The sequence below is a fragment of the Bos grunniens genome, chromosome 11 (assembly GCF_055505025.1).
Source record: "Bos grunniens cultivar Pamir isolate PY7600 chromosome 11, Bosgru_T2T1.0, whole genome shotgun sequence".
In the NCBI taxonomy this organism is placed as follows: domain Eukaryota; kingdom Metazoa; phylum Chordata; class Mammalia; order Artiodactyla; family Bovidae; genus Bos; species Bos grunniens.
Genome location: NC_141175.1, coordinates 106,544,861 through 106,560,608, shown reverse-complemented (window position 1 = coordinate 106,560,608; position 15,748 = coordinate 106,544,861). Strand labels below are relative to the sequence as shown.

Genomic DNA, 15,748 nt, shown 5'->3' with positions numbered 1-15,748 from the left:
CTCTAGCCCACCAGGCTCCTCTGTCCACAAGATTTCGCAGGCAAGAACACAGGAGTGGGTTTACATTTCCTTCTCCAGGGGATCTTCCCGACCCACGTCTCCTACATGTGTGAGTGGCACTTAATACAGCTTTGCCCAAACTCGGGCAAAGCAATGCGGTCCTTCAGCCCCACTGTAAACCCTAGCCCCACTGACATCTCATCCAATTGCTTCTTAGTTCTTGTTGTTACTCAGTCACTCAGTTGTGTCTACTCTTTGCAATCCCGGGGTCTGTAGCACAAGGACAGGGTCAGGCTTCCCTGTCCTTCACCATCTCCCAGAGCTTGCTCAAACTCATGTCCATTGAGTCACTGATGCCATCCAACCATCTCATCCTCTGTTGCCCCCTTCTGCTTCTGTTCTCAATCTTTCCCAGCATCAGGGTCTTTTCCAGTGAGTTGGCTCTTCACATCAGGTGGCCAAAGTACTGGAGCTTCAGCATCAGTCCTTGCAATGAATATTCAGGGTTGATTTCCTTTCAGATTGAATGGTTTGATCTTGCTGTCCAAGGGACTCTCAAGTGTCTTCTCCAGCACAATTCAAAAGCATCAGTTCTTTGGTGCTCAGCCTTTTTTACGGTCCAACTCTCAGATCCATACATGACTACTGGAAAAGCCATAGCTTTGGCTATATGGACCTTTGTTGGCAAAATGATGTCTCTGCTTTTGAATATCCTGTCTAGGTTTGTCACAGCTTTCCTTCCAAGAAGCAAGCGTCTTTTATTTTCGTGGCTGCAGTCACTATCCACAGTGATTTTGGAGCCCAAGAAAATAAAATCTGTCACTATTTCTACTTTTTTTCCCACCTATTTGAGAGCAAAACTATGAAGGTCAGATACAGAATCTGTTCTTCTTGCCCATGAAGACTTTTAAAAAGGCTCTGCACACTCACCCCCAAATCAGGACCTTGATCACTGTGGACTGACATTGGATTGTGGAAAGACGGAGGGGAAAATCCTTCTTTGCCTGAAAGTTCTCATCCATCATTGAGTAAACATCCTAAATCCATGGCAGTGCGGGCTGCCTGCACTCCAATTAGCTCCTGCTACAATTTTAGCTTCAAGACTCAATGCTCTAAATGCAAATAACGTCGTAACCCAGCACAGCTCTGGTTAAGGAGGCAGCTTTGCCAGCCTCAGGGTCAGAAAGCAGCTCCCTCACGCCTTCCTATTCCCCGTGGCTTGGTAACCACTTCAGCAAATTTCCGCATTAAATATACAAGGCGATTGAGTGCAATAAAACTGAAAGGATGTGGCAGGTAAACACCAGCATGTCTCCAGGCAGACCTCGCTGGGTGACACAGAGCAGCTCTGCTCATTTGCCCTCCAGAATCGGAGATATCCCGTCAAGAATGCCAGCATCAAAGTTGATCACCCTGTGCTTTTGCCCACTGCTCATCTTCAGTTACACTTCTAGGACAATCTACTTCCCAGGTGGTCTTTTGGTTTATACATGGAGAAGCTCATGGGCCCTGTTTACCTGTGACATGACTGATGCCCATATTTGAGAACCAGGCTAAGGATCACCCTCAGGAGGTGACCCGAATTATTAGCACCTAACATCCGACCAGGGGAGAACGGGGCTTTTGTCTTGCCCAGATAACACCAACACCGCACGTATAATAAGTCCCCTGACGGATTCCTGGGTGGAAACCATAGTTGTTGAGCTCTTAATACACACTGGGCACACTTAACAAGAAATGCCGTTTTCTGTGAGGTGGCAGAGGGTCTACGCACACGTGATGTTCTTAAAATTTATTTTGGTCTTCGTTGCTGCACGCGGGCTTTCCATAGTTGCAGCGTGCGGGCTTCTCATTGCGGCGGCTTCTCTCGCTGTGGAGCGTGGGCTCTAGGCTCGAGGACTCAGCGGTTGCAGCTTGCGGGCTTAGAGCTGGGGCTCAGTGGTTGCGGTGCGTGAGCTTAGATGCTCTGTGGCATCTTCCTGGACCAGGGATCACAGGGGCCACAGTTTGAGATCCCATTCTTTTAAACTCAAGCCATCATTAAAACACCTTAGGGTTTCAGACACTGGGTCCGTCTAAACTATCAGAAAAAAGGCTGGGTGTCAGGGCCCTGGCAGTCCGGCAGCACAAATTGTCAACTGTTTAAGAAGCACTGTGACGAACATCATTACTCTTCCCAGATGGCTGGACCAGCAGGTCTCAGTGTGTGTTCTGCTGGGAGACAGCAACAGGCACTTTGCCAGAAATGAGTTTTCTGAGCTAGTAAGTTTGGGAAACCTTGAGTTACAGAATTGAACTATCTCCACTACTGTAAGACTTCTTGGGGTCTTCAATGTGCTAAAAATCACGGAAGGGAAAGCAGTTCCTATAGTCTGGCATTCTGTCCTGACCCTTGTGGACAGCCCTCCATGTGTACAGCATGTCTACACAGTATCCTCTGGGAAGGCTGTGTACCCACCTCAGTGGCTACCACTCACACAATGTATCTCCTCTATTGTCAGAGCAACAGTGGGGTCCAGCCAGGAAATCTGGATGCTGTGTCTCCTCGTGACCCAGTGTGGATGAGCTCAGCTTGGAGGATGTGAGGACAGGGGTGAGAGTTGGTGCATTGCTTTCCTCCATTTCTACAGCCAGCTGCTTGAAGGTCTGGTGTTTATGATCTTCTAGAATGTTCCAGAGCTTTACAAGTCTCCTGTGCTCCTGCATTGAGAGACTAGGTGGAAAATCTCCATAAGAACACAGGCTCAGAGCTTCATGAAGCCTGATACAGGAGCAGCTGGCTTTAGTCAGGAAACCCAAGGACTCTGATGTGAGTCTGCATACGGGACATTCGTGCCCAGGAGGTCATCATTTCCTGAAATCTCAGTGAGAAGATAGGAGCTGAGGTCAGGAGTTGCTGCTATTCTGGAGAAAGCAACAAGGGAGGGTAGTTTGGGGCAAGACTCTTAGCTCTGAGATAATTTTGGTGTATGCATGCATGCTCAGCTGCTTTGGTCGTGTCCAATTCTTTGTGACCCCATGGATTGTAGCCTGCCAGGCTCCTCTGTCCACGAGATGTTCCAAGCATGAATACTAGAGTGGGTTGCCATTTCCTCCTCCAGGGGATCTTATCGACCCAAGGATCTCTGAAATAGATATGAGAAAGGTGTCCAGTCCAGGCTTGGAGAATGGGAGGTGGGGGGTGGGGTATGTGAAACAGCTTCAAAAAGAAGGCTTAGGTACTGTTTGGAGGAAGAGTTTATGGGCAATTCAGACCTTTCTAGGTCCTTCTGAGGAGCGAGGCATTGTGGCAAACTTTGCAATTTGACTTACAGAACATGCTTTTTTTTTCATGTTTAAGTAATTTATTTGATGTTTGCTCCCATTTCAATCCTTGATTCATGTTAACTGCCAGATGTGAAGTATAGTGGTCAGTTTAAGAGTCCTTAATGAATGACAATATTTTTAAAACATGCTTTATGAATACAGATATCTCCAAAGCAAAGAGAGAAAACCACGCTTCTTTAAGCATGTGTGTTAGTCACCAGCTTTGAGCCTACTCCTAAAAACGAAGCAGTAACTAAAGAGAGGACTCCAAGGCCTCACCCAGCCCACAGAGCCCTCCAGCACTCGGGGTGCAGTGGGCAGCTGGGAGGTCCTGTCCACAGGGCAGTGGTCAAGGGGCTCCTGAGCCTCATTTATAGTGCGTATGTGTTACAAGGGTACTGTGAATTATTTCTGTAAGTAAAAGTTGCTTTTTAAAAAAGACAAAGGGAATCAGGAGAAAAAACGTGACTTTAGGCTCAGACTCATTTCCATCTCAAAAAGATGGGCGAGTTCCATGAAAATGTCCTTAGATTTGTTATCTGTTGTTATCACCCAGTTTTGTTTCTTTCTCTCTCTCTCTCTTTTTTTTCATTTGGGTGGCCACCTGACTTTCCTACTGATGATTACTAAGAAAACTCCTAAACTGAATCAAAACAAGGACAAAAGCGAAAACAAACAACCAAATCAGCTGCAGCACAATTCAGACCCTCTTGGCTGGCATGGGTTTTCCACAGGCTGGCTTTGTGTTTCAAATGCACCTGCTTCCTTTTTTCTCTCTTATTTCCCTGAGTACCACTGAGAAGCCCTCCCTCTTTCCCAGAGACCCAAAAGGACCTCTCCCTGGGGCGGGACCTACCAGGCTTGGGGCCCATCCTCCTTCCCTCAGCACTCCCCGCCCCAGGATGAAGGGTTTTCACAGCTGAGGCTCCCCCTCCACCCAGGCAGGTGCCTGGTCCTGAAGACAGGTTTCAGAGAAAGCTTTTGTGGCTGTCTCCCTCAACCATGGAACCTTGGTGTTTCAGGGGAGACCTTTTTTGGTCACACCAGGCAGCTTGTGGGATCTTAGTTCTTCGACCAGGAATCAAACCCAGGCCCCCTGCAGTAGAGGTTCAGAATTCTAACTACTTGACCCATAGGGCATTTCCCCAGAGATTTTATAGGCAAACTGACTCCCTTCTTATGAGAAATCTGTCCACAGGAGATACCACCCCATCAGTGAGGCCCTAGTATTTCCTGCCAAGAAAGTACAGTCCCCTGTTTCCTCCTGGGAAGTGAGAAAAGGGGGTTAAGCCTTCCATTTCCACAGTCTCACCTCCCAAATGTCTCCATTTTACCAATGAGGTTTCCGGACCTCTATCTGACCCAGGCAGGTAAGGTGAACATGGCCTTGGCTCACTGCACTGAGCCAGGCGAAAGAGCTAGCAGGTAAGAGCCAGACAAGCATAAGATCAAATCCCAGCCCTGACCCTGACTAGCTGTGTGATCCCAGGCCGCTCACCCAACCTCTCTGAGCCTCAGTTTCCTCATCTGTAAAATGGGAACCAGGCCAGACTGTGGGTTTGATGTAGGGAAGAAGTGAAGCAGTGCCTGTGCAGAGCCTGGCATTGGTGCCCAGTTGAGGGGTTCCCGAGCGGGGCCTGACAGCTCACCAAGAAAGCCTGTGGCCCGTCCATCCTGGGGAGGCTGTACCAGATCAGAGGGAAGCTCAATAAGCCACTTGAAAGGGACCTTGACTCATTTTGTGGTAACTGAATGTGCAGTTCAGGAAGTGCTTTGCAAGAGTGAACTGGGCTCCAGCTGCCCCCTCATCCCCCTGCCCTCTGCTCCGCATCCTCCGTGCCTTGACGCTGTTCCCGGCAGCGCTCCCAGCTTCAGCCGGTGCGCACGCGCAGCACATGGCCCGCAGGACCGACGCCTGCGCACTGCGAACTCACTGAAAGCAGACGAGGGTGGTCCATGGTCAGACAGGCCGCACGACCACCTGGGTCTATCCGTGAGGCCAGGTGCTCACTTTCTGGGCCTCTTATAAGTAGTGCCCCCGTGTATCAGGCCAGCGGCGGCACTTGACATTTAATAGTCATAAGCAGCTCCCCTGGAAAGTGTTAAACTCACCGTTTAAGGATGGGGAAACTGAGGCACCCAGAGGGTATGAAATGCGCAGGCCCGTGGAGGATGATGAGTCTGGACCTGGGGTTTGAACCCGAGGAGCTGGACTCCAGACGCTGCCTCCAACCTAACCCGTGGCATCTAAAACCTGCCACACGGGAGGTTCCTAACAGGAGTGGAAGTTCGGCCGTGGAGTGCAACGCACGTGATGTTGTGAGTGTGGTGGGAAAGAAGGATGTGGGGTGACCTCAACCCCTGCTTCTGCTTCCTGCTGGGCGGGGGAGGAGCTCTGAGTGTGGGGAGCCTTAGGGCATGTAGCAGGGCCCCCATATGTCCAGTACCAGATGCCCTGGGAGTTGGCGTGGTTATGGCCACTCCACTGCATTTTTTTGGACCCTCCAGCCCCTCAGGGCCTTTGAGCACCCTGTGGACACTGACAGCAGAAGCCCACGGAGCAAGTACTGAGGTCATTGGAGGAGAAGCGTGGGGTGATCTGTTGGGAGGCTGCTGCCACTGGAGACCAGAGACTGCGTGGGGTGGGGGACCTCTGAGAGCAACAGGCTGCCTGGCCATTAGCCCGGCTCCACTCCCGTCTGCCATCCCCAGGCGCTGGCCATGTGGGGTTTCTGGGGAGAGGGAAGTGGGCAAGTGAAGTGATGTGGGAAAGTGGGTGGCGCAGAATTGCAGCACTAGCTCCCAGGTCCTGAGAAAAGCAGATCCTCCTCCAGCCCCTGCCTCCCAAGCCTTGGGGAACCAGATCTTTGTAAACTGAGCTGTACGCCTGCTGGGAAGTCAGGCCAGTCCTAGTTCCTCATTTAAGGTGCACACCCTCATCCCCAAGGCAGTTAAAAGCCCCAAGTTGCCCAACTTGACAGGGGAAGGCTGGCCCGCCGTCCCGCTCACCCTTGGAACCTGAGCCCTGGCCTGCCAGGCCTGGTCTGTCTGGCCTCCAGGGCCAGACAGTGACCCATTCCCTGTATCCCAGAGCCCACGTGTCGAGGAGGAAGCTGCCATTCTGACAGCCCAGAAACATCTGTTCCCCATTCGTCATTGTCCAGCTCTGATGTCTTTGGGGACTATTTTGAAGGACAGTTTTTACTGTTGTAGCCAAAAAAGCAAAAGGAAACAAACAATTGCAGTCCTCCTTTATTTCAGAAGTTTTGTTTTTTTCTGTGTTAGTAGAAAACCATTCCCATAAACAGGAGCGTGGACCAAATTACCCTTCCCCACAGTGTGGCTGGAGCATCTCCCTCCCCCTGCTTCACACCCCATTGTGCTAAGAAATTTCGAGATATAAATCCATTTGGGCTGAGGCTGGGATGAAATGAGCAGCAGAAAACGTTTCGTTCCCACCTGCGCTTGTGTGTGCATCTTTCAGACGCTATCGATGAAAGCCAGCATGCCTGATGCGTGGTGATCAAAATGCCTTGCATAACAGCAGCTGCTCTGAGGACCCTCACCATCCTCTGCCTTCTGAGTCTGCAGCAACTCCTACTCTGATCTGGATGTTTCCAGTATGCACTTGTTCATACGATGGATGTGACAGTTCAGACTCATGGAGACCGTGGAGACACCTGGATCAGCCCCGAGAGCTCTTAGACCGTTTCCATTTGGTGCCCTGGCAGGTGCCTCAGTGGATACAGAACAGTAATGCCCCGTATGCTGAAGGCTGAGGGTTGGTGAGCAGCCCTCTTGGAGCTGAGGAAGGACTACTGCTTTTCCCAGGGCTCTGCTGAGCCCCAAGGCACCCTCCCTCCTAGGGACTTGTCCTGGGTTGGGACTCCAGGAGGATGCTACCCCACAGAAGGCAAGATCTGGAGTCCTAGGATGTGACCAGTGAGCCCCTTGGTCCCTCTCTATCTTCCTGCTTGTCATGTAAGATGTTTTCGTTTCCTCTGGCTGGTGTAAACAGCCTGGGTGACTTAAAACAACACAAATGTATTCTCTGACAGTGTTGGAGGCCAGGCACCCCAAATCCACCTCACTGGGCTCAAGGCAAACCCTCATTCTTTTTTGGAAGCTTTAGAGATACAGGGCTTCCCAGATGGCTCAGCTGGTAAAGAACCTGCCTGTCAGTGCGGGAGATGCAAGCGATATGAGTTCAGTCTCTGTGTCAGGAAGATGCCCTGGAGAAGGAAATGGCAACTTGCTCCAGTGTTCATGCCTGGAGAATCCCATGGACAGAGGAGCCTGGAGGGCTACAGTCCATAGGGTCACAAAGAGTCAGACACGACTGAGTGCGCACGCACACACAGAGATTCAGCTTCCTTGACTGTTCTAGCCTCTAGAGGCTGCCTGTACCCCTGAGCGGTACTTGGAGAAGCCCGGTTACAGAGGCAACGAAGCCTTGTCAAGAGAGCTGCAGTGTATCAGGGCTACCTGTGTCTGCTCCAGCCAGTTTCCTCTGGGGCCGTGCCCCTTCCTTCCACTGTGTGGCATCTTGGGGAGGGAGTGACTCTGAATGCCTCCTCTCTCCGTACAGCCTGGGGGTTTGCTGGGGGGTGGGGGTGGGGGATATGCCACCAAGCTCTGTCGTTGGGATGCTGCTGTCTGAGACTTTGAGGCTTACCTTATTCAACTCAGTAGTGCCCTCCTGGACCACATTACTCCTGCCTCAGGCCTATTTTTGCCATTCCTGTTCTCTCCCCTGCCCATTCCCAAACCCAGTGACTCAGCTTTCCCCATGATTCACGGAACCTCCAATCTCTTAGCATACGGACCCTTTGTGATGGAGCTCACAGATGCAGATTCTGTGACTGGAGCCCAAAACCTGTGAGACAAGGATTGTCTTTGTTGCTAAGTCATGTCTGATTCTTTCCCTCCCCATGGACTGAAGCCTGCCAGGCTCCTCTATCCATGGGATTTCCCAGGCAAGAATACAGGAATGGGTTGCCATTTCCTTCTCCAGGGAATCTTCCTGATCCAGGGATCAAACCCATGTCTCCCGCATTGGCAAATGGATTCTTTACCACTGAGCCACCAGGGAGACCCACAAGGATTGTCGACTGTGTTGAATAAATGGAGGACTTGAAGATTCATTTTAGTGCCATCTTATGGATGTCTTGATGTATCTGGGAAACCTGGTCCTGGTGTCAAGGCTCTGGCTGCTGATCAGTGAAGGGCGTGCTGGAAGTGCATTGGGGGAGGGGTGGTGATGAAGGGTGGCATGGGTTTGACTCATTTTTGCCCCTAGTGCCCTATTGTCCAACAATAGGCTCTTTGATTATATAAGATGACATCATTATTGCCAGAGCCATGATGAGGTTCAGAATATACTACCCAAAAACACATGGTAGCTGGGCGTATCAAGTATTTTAAACTGAAGGGACTTGAGAAAACAGCAGCTGCACTTTCCTATCTCCACTTGCACTTCTTCGCTGAGACAGATCGTAAAATCCTCCTGTGAGAGGCACCCTCCCTTTACCTGGAAGATCATCCTTATCTCTGAAGATAAAGAGAAGAATCCTAACAAACAGGCCTTGCTCAGTTTCCGCCAGTTGATTATACTCACGTCTGTTCCTTCACCTGTCATATACTCCACACCTGGGCATCCTCATCAAACCCAGCACAAAATACTCAGGTCTAACTTTTGCTTTGGGTCTTCATTTCCTTATGTTGGCTTCCAGATCATGTAAAATGTGCATCCTGAATAAATGTGTATGCTTTTCTCCTGTTAAATCTTTGTCAGTTTAATTTTCAGACCAAGGCAGGGTCCCCCATGATGGTCAGAGAAAGACTTTTGCTTCTCCTCCAGCCTTGAATTTGCTCACTGGACTCCCACATACCCTGCTGTGTGAAGGACGCAGAAGATACAGAAGTGGGCACAAGGGTTAGTCACAACAGGCCAGGACCTTAATGAATGCTGGCTGGATTTTTGTTTAGTTTAATCTCTAAAGCACTTTGACATGCAATGCATATTTGTTGAATGAATGAGTAAATGAAGCTTGTTGCAGTCCAAACCAGCCTTCTTGCCAGTGGACTGCCGTGCCACTTAAAGCTACAGGTACAGCTTCAGCAGTGAGCCCCCAAACTCAGCTGGAGATCAGCGAACATTGCTCATGTCCTTTTTGTTCTGTCTCTCTGTTTTACCTCTTTAGGGCTCCCATGGACCGGAAACAAAGCAGAAACGCGAATCCCCGGCTCGGGCTTTTACTGGAAGGTAAGAGGGCCCAGAAGCGGGCAGTGAATGCTGGTGCTGTACAGTTTTAAAGCATTTTGAATGACATTGATCTAAAGACAACAACAGCAACAAGTAAATGTTCTTTGTCATCAGAATGGTTAGCTGTGAAATTTACATATAACTTATAGTTGTTAGTAACTCTTAATTATGGGTCTCCTGGGAAACTAGTCTTGTGTTCTCCGGCTGGAGGTACCCAGAAGGGCCCAGACAGAGTGACTGTAGCTGAGATCCAAGGAGGCATGGGATGGGGTGGATGACTTCGAACAGAACTCAAAGCCAGGAGAAAAGGCCGAAGCAGGCCGGGGGTGGTGGGGGACATCCATACCTAGAGGCCTTTTGAACAGAGGCTCTCGGACAGGAAGCAGCTGCCCTGGGGAGAGGGCACAGCCTCCGACCGACGGCTCTTGACCTGCTGGCGGGATGACTGAGAAACCTCCTGAGATATGGCCTCTGAAAGCTGAAGCAGGGATAGTCACAGGGCAGCCAGGACGGCTGGTCACTCAGGTTCCAACCTATCTCTAGAATTCTCTAGTGATGAAAGAGCCTCGGTCCCCTGGGGCCGCCGGAATGTCCCGGCCGCCCGCTGGTTGTGCTCAGGGTGGGTGGTGAGAATAGGGACAGCAATGACCTTATCATCCCCTCCTGGAGCAGAAGCCAGAGCTTTTCCAGGCTCTGTGGACGGTGAATGCTTCAAAGCCTTTAGGATCCCACGGGACTGATAAGAGTTTCATTTATTACTGACAATTAATTTTAATATTCAAAAAAATGCAGACAAGTTTCTCAGAGTTGGTACTGAGTCAGTGTAGAAAATATCCTTTCTTGGGGAAGGACTGGGAACATGGGATTAGCAGATATAAACGGTTACACATAGGATGGATAAACATACAGGGTATTCAACAGCCTGTGATAAACCTTAATGGAAAAGAACATGAAAAAGTGTCTATGTATTTAACTGTGTCACTCGACTGTACAGGAGAGATTGATATACATTGTAAATCAACTATACTTCAATTAAATACATGTATATATATATAGTTTATATATTAAATATGCATTTATAAATAATTCCTGTATTAAATATATATTTATAAATATAGAATTTACATATTAAAATATATTTATATAATAAATACAATTGTATATTAAATATATGTAATACATATAATTTATTGTATAAAATTTATACTATATGTATAATGACATTGACATTCTATGTATATTCAAGCAACTTAGCATGGACACAATACATAAATTTATACATTAAATACATATAAACTGAAATATGAGGTTTCCCTGATAGCTCAGTTGGTAAAGAATCTACCTGCAATGCAGGAGACCCGATTCAATTCCTGGGTTGGGAAGATCCTCTGGAGAAGGGAAAGGCTACCCACTCCAATATTCTGGCCTGGAGAATTCCAGGGACTGTATAGTCCATAGAGTCAGAGTTGAGCACGACTGAGCGACTTTCACTTTCAAAGTTAAATATAAAATTTATATATATATATATATATATATATAAAAACATACACACACACACACACACGTGTGTGTGTGTGTGTGCTGTGCTTAGTTCGCTCAGTTGGGTTGCCTTGCCTTCCTCCAGGGGATCTTTCCAACCCAGGGATTGAACCCAGGTCTTCCGAATTGCAGGCAGATTCTTTACTGTCTGAGCCAGTAGGAAAGCCATATATATAAGAAAATATCCTTTCTCTAGAGGTAAAACTGCACAGGGCTTCTATTTGAATTCCAAAGGGAGAGCAGCTTGCTTTGAGCCAGGACAGCTCAATGAAGCTTAGTGCGGTACGTCTTATTACCGGGGCTACACTGTAGTGTAAAGGGACCCTAGAATCTAGATTTGGAGTCCTTGAGGTTTCCAGCCACTGTTTCCTCTTCTTTCTTCCCTAAGGCTGCTTCTCCATGGGCCACTCCTCACACTTTAATCTTCTAGAAATGCACAAATAACTCAATTGCATGTCAGAAGGGCAAAAAAAAAATTAACTTTCGTTTTTTTAAATATCTAAGTTCATCTTGAACTCCAAGCCCTTTTCCTACTGGTAGCAACCTAATATTTCATTTGACTACCTGAAGAGTCCTCAGTTAGTAAAAGCGAACTGTAAAACTTAGACAGTGAGATCTAAGGTTTTGACACTGCCCAGGGTTTCTTTTCCACTTTTCCTTTTCCAAGACACAATCCGGGTGCCAGAGTGGACCTGTGTGCCCTGTCACACTCAGAAGTCTTTGTCTGCCCCAAGACTGCAAAGATCTTCCACGGGTTTCATAGCTTCAGGATTTTACTTTTAAGGTATAAATGGTAAAGCCTAAATATGTGTTGCTTAATTTTTATTTGAATATTTTTCTAGATACTTGTTGATAAGGTCTAATTCCAATTGGTCAGAGATTCATGCTGTATGATATCATGGCAAAAGCAGTTACTGGCTGTCTCTAAAATAAATTGCAGAAGGACAAAATGGTAGTCTTTTATTTTGCTCACATATTTACCATTTTTGGTATCTTTTCCTCATGTTGAAGACCCAGGTTTCCTCCTGGTGTCATTTCTCATCAATCTGAATAACTTCCTTTCACATTTCCTGATGAAGAAGTCACTCAGCTTCAGCTAGCTAAAAGTGTCTGTTTCCTGAATTTTTTGAAGAATGTATCTTACTGGATGTAGTACTTTAGTGCCAATCATTTCATTATCTTATCATCCCATGATCTCTTGCTTCTTTGCTTCTGATAAAAACTCAGATGTGATTCCTGTCATTGGTCTTTGTATCTGTGTCATTTTCTTCTCTGGCTGGTTAAGACTTTTTATTTTTCAGCAATGTGACTATGACATACCTTTCTGTGGTGAGTGTGTATGTTTATCTTCCCTGGAGTTTGTTAAGATTCTTGAGTTTAGAAGTTAGTGTTTTCCATCAGGTTTAGGACATTTTCAGCCATATTTTTCAAATGCTTTTCCTGCTCATTTTCCCTCTCTTCCTCTCTGAGATTCCAATTACACTTATATTAGAATGCTTGATATTGTACCAAATGTTACTGAAGCTCTTTCATTTTAAAAACTTTGTTTTGTTTTGTGTTTTTAAGACTGGCTTATTTGAGTAAAGATATCATCAATTAAACCATAAGAGAATGCTTTTTGACCACACACTTCTATTTCATAGCCATGCCGTGCAGCATGTGGGATCTTAGTTCCCCAACCAGGGATTGAACCCGTGACCCCTGTCTTAGGAGTTCAGTGTCTTAAACACGGGACTGCCAGGGGAGTGCTCAATTTCTTTCTAAAAGAGCTCTTTTTGCTTTAGATTTATCATAGATCACATTGCTCGGTTCCTATGCCTTTACACACTGAATGGCATAATCTTTTTGAAGGCAGCTTAAAAAAAGATTGGCTTATTTGTATCGGCCTGTCTTCTAGATTTTTCTGTTAGAGGTATCCACCGAATTTTTCAGTTCTGAGCCTTGTCAGTTCTGGAACTTCCATCTGATTCTTTTTAAAGCATTGTTTCCATGGCTCTGCTGAGATTCTCTACCTGTTTATGGCAGCGTTGTTGTCATTCAGTCACTAAGTTATGTCTGACTCTGTGACCCCACTGACTGTAGCCCGCCAGGCTCCCCTGTCTATGGGATTTCCCAGGCAAGAATACTGAAGTGGGTTGTCATTTCCTTCTTCAGGGGTTCTTCCCAACGCAGGGATCGAACCTGAGTCTCCTGCATTGACAATTTTTTTTTTTTTTTAAGCACTGAGCCACCTGGGAAGCCCATCATGGCAGTGTTTTCCTTTAATTCCTCAAATATATTTAGAATAGCTACTATAAATTTCTTATCTGCTGATTCCAACATCTAGGTTTCCTTAGAGTTCTGTTTCTATTGCTTGATTTTTTTTCTTGAGTATGTGTCACATTTTTCTGTTTCTTTGCATATCCAGAAATTTTTTATTGTATTTTTTTGTGAACGGTGGGTTTAGAGATTCTGTATCTTTTGTCTGTCTTTGACGATAGCAGGCAGGAAATTATGGCATATCAACTTGAAGTTATGGAAGCTTGATTTTGACTTTTTTTTTAATTGAAGGATAACTGCTTTACAGTATTGTGTTGGTTGATTTTTACTCTTTAAAATGGGTCTGTTTTGGATAGTTTGCTTAATATGAGGGAAATGTCTTCTGTCTTGGGACATAATCTTTGATTGTCTCCCCTCCTTTTTCTCTGGATATCAATAAAATGTTCAAGGTGTTTATGAAATCTCTCCTGGAAAAGTTGGCAAGATTCAAACTCCACATTCTTGTCTCTCTCAGCATTTGAAATCTCTGTTCAGTTTTTAAAATTTTTAGCTTCTTTCAGGATCTAGCTCTTTGATTTTCGGCCACTCTGATAGCCCTGAACTCTGTCCTCTGACACTTCAAACAGTTAAGATTGCAGCTTTCTGTCTGGCAGGCTGAGGACTGCCCTCATCAGAAAACTGTCTAAACATAGGTCTCATCCTGTGTGGTTCCTTTTTTCAAAGGTCAAAGTCCCCTTTGGTTTCTGCCTGCTTCTGGTTGCTCTCCAACACATTCACAGCTTTCCTTTCTAAAATCTTTTGTTTCGAGCTGTTACTTGTTATCTTCAGGAGGTTTGGTGTAGTAGGAAGGAGCTACTCCATCCACCATTATGATGGATAATATAACTAGATGGATGGGATAATATAACTAGATGGATGAAATAATAGAACTTCTTCTATACCCATTTAAGGATTTTAACATTTATTGCAAAATTGGACTTCACAAATATTGTACCAAATTATATTCTTACTGGTAGTGGATGAGAGTTCTTAATATCCATCCTCCCCCTTGGCATCCAGAAAATCTGAAACTAAATATCATGGAATGTTAGAATCTTAGAGACCACCAGATACAGTAATTCCAAGTTCAAGGTCCCTGGATTTCAAAAGGATTCCGGAAGATAGTATACAGCTGAAGGACAATTTTTGTAAGTTACAAACACTGTTTCCAAATATGAAATATATAGTTAATCCATTTTGAGTGACATTACTTTTGGTTAACTTTTCCCTGGTGGCTCAGACAGCAAAGAGTCTGCCTGCAGTGCAGGAGACCCAGGCTTGATCCCTGGGTCGGGAAGATCCCCTTGGAGAAGGGAATGGCTACCCAGTATTCTTGCCTGGGAAATCCCATGGACAGAGGAGCCTGGCAGGCTATCGTCCATGGGATCTCAGAGTAGGACACGACTGAGCAACTAACACTTTTTGTTAAAATGACATCCTATTTTTCATGGAAACATTGATTTCTTTTGATAACTTTCTGCAGAAGTAATCAACCAGGACTTCTGCTTGGTAGTTTAGTTATGTTTTTGGCCAACTCAAACAGGCACAATGCATTATTACTGATAAGTGAAGTGTGCCTTTTATGAAATAGGAACCTTGAGGAGAAAGCGAATCAAAGGCATTGCTGGCGGCTCTGGACCCTTTGAGCAGTGATGGGCATTACCTGCCAATGAATTTAGACTTCATCTTTGAGTGTCTCTTTATCTGGATAACTTTGTTGGCTATGGCTTAAGTATCTTTATTTACTTAGGCCCAAAGAGATCAAGGGCTTCCATGGTGGCTCAGCAGTAAAGAATCTGCTTGCCATGCAAGAGATGCAAGTTCGATCCTTGGGTCAGGAAGATCCCCTGGAGAAGGGAATGGCAACCCATTCCAGTGCGCTTGCCTGGGAAATCCCATGGATGGAGGAGCCTGGTGGGCTGCATTTCATGGGGTCACAAAGAGTTGGACACGACTTAGGGACTAAACAACAACAACAACAACACGAAGAGATCAAAGAACTTGCCTGGAGTTCCACAGAATTACTCCCACTGTGGGTGCGGAGATCAAAACCCAACATCAGACTTTGTTCTTATCACTGACATGCATCTTAACTGTGAAGGAGTAATTGTTCTATCTTCTGTGGTTCAGAAAGAAAAACAGAAAACAGTGAACTGGGAGAAGAGCTTGTCCTGGGAGCATTTTCGTGGTAGGATGGGCAGCCGTGTTCTTTGAAGTGCCCATGATTCCCTTGTCACTAACTTTCAGAAGCAAGAAAATGTCTCTGGCGTCCAGGTGAACAGATTTCTGCAGACCCATTGTATCTTACTAAGTTTTCTTTTTTTTTTTTTCTCCCTGCAA

General features: G+C 46.3%; 1 long non-coding RNA gene across 1 annotated transcript in view; it reads left to right on the top strand.

Moving 5' to 3' along the window:
• The window catches only part of LOC147363802 (uncharacterized), a 122,674-nt gene that overhangs the window by 6,496 nt on the left and 100,430 nt on the right, over positions 1-15,748 (top strand). Inside the window, exon 2 of the long non-coding RNA XR_015137446.1 lies at positions 9,510-9,571. This is a non-coding gene — a long non-coding RNA (uncharacterized LOC147363802). The remainder of the gene's footprint in view (positions 1-9,509; positions 9,572-15,748) is intronic.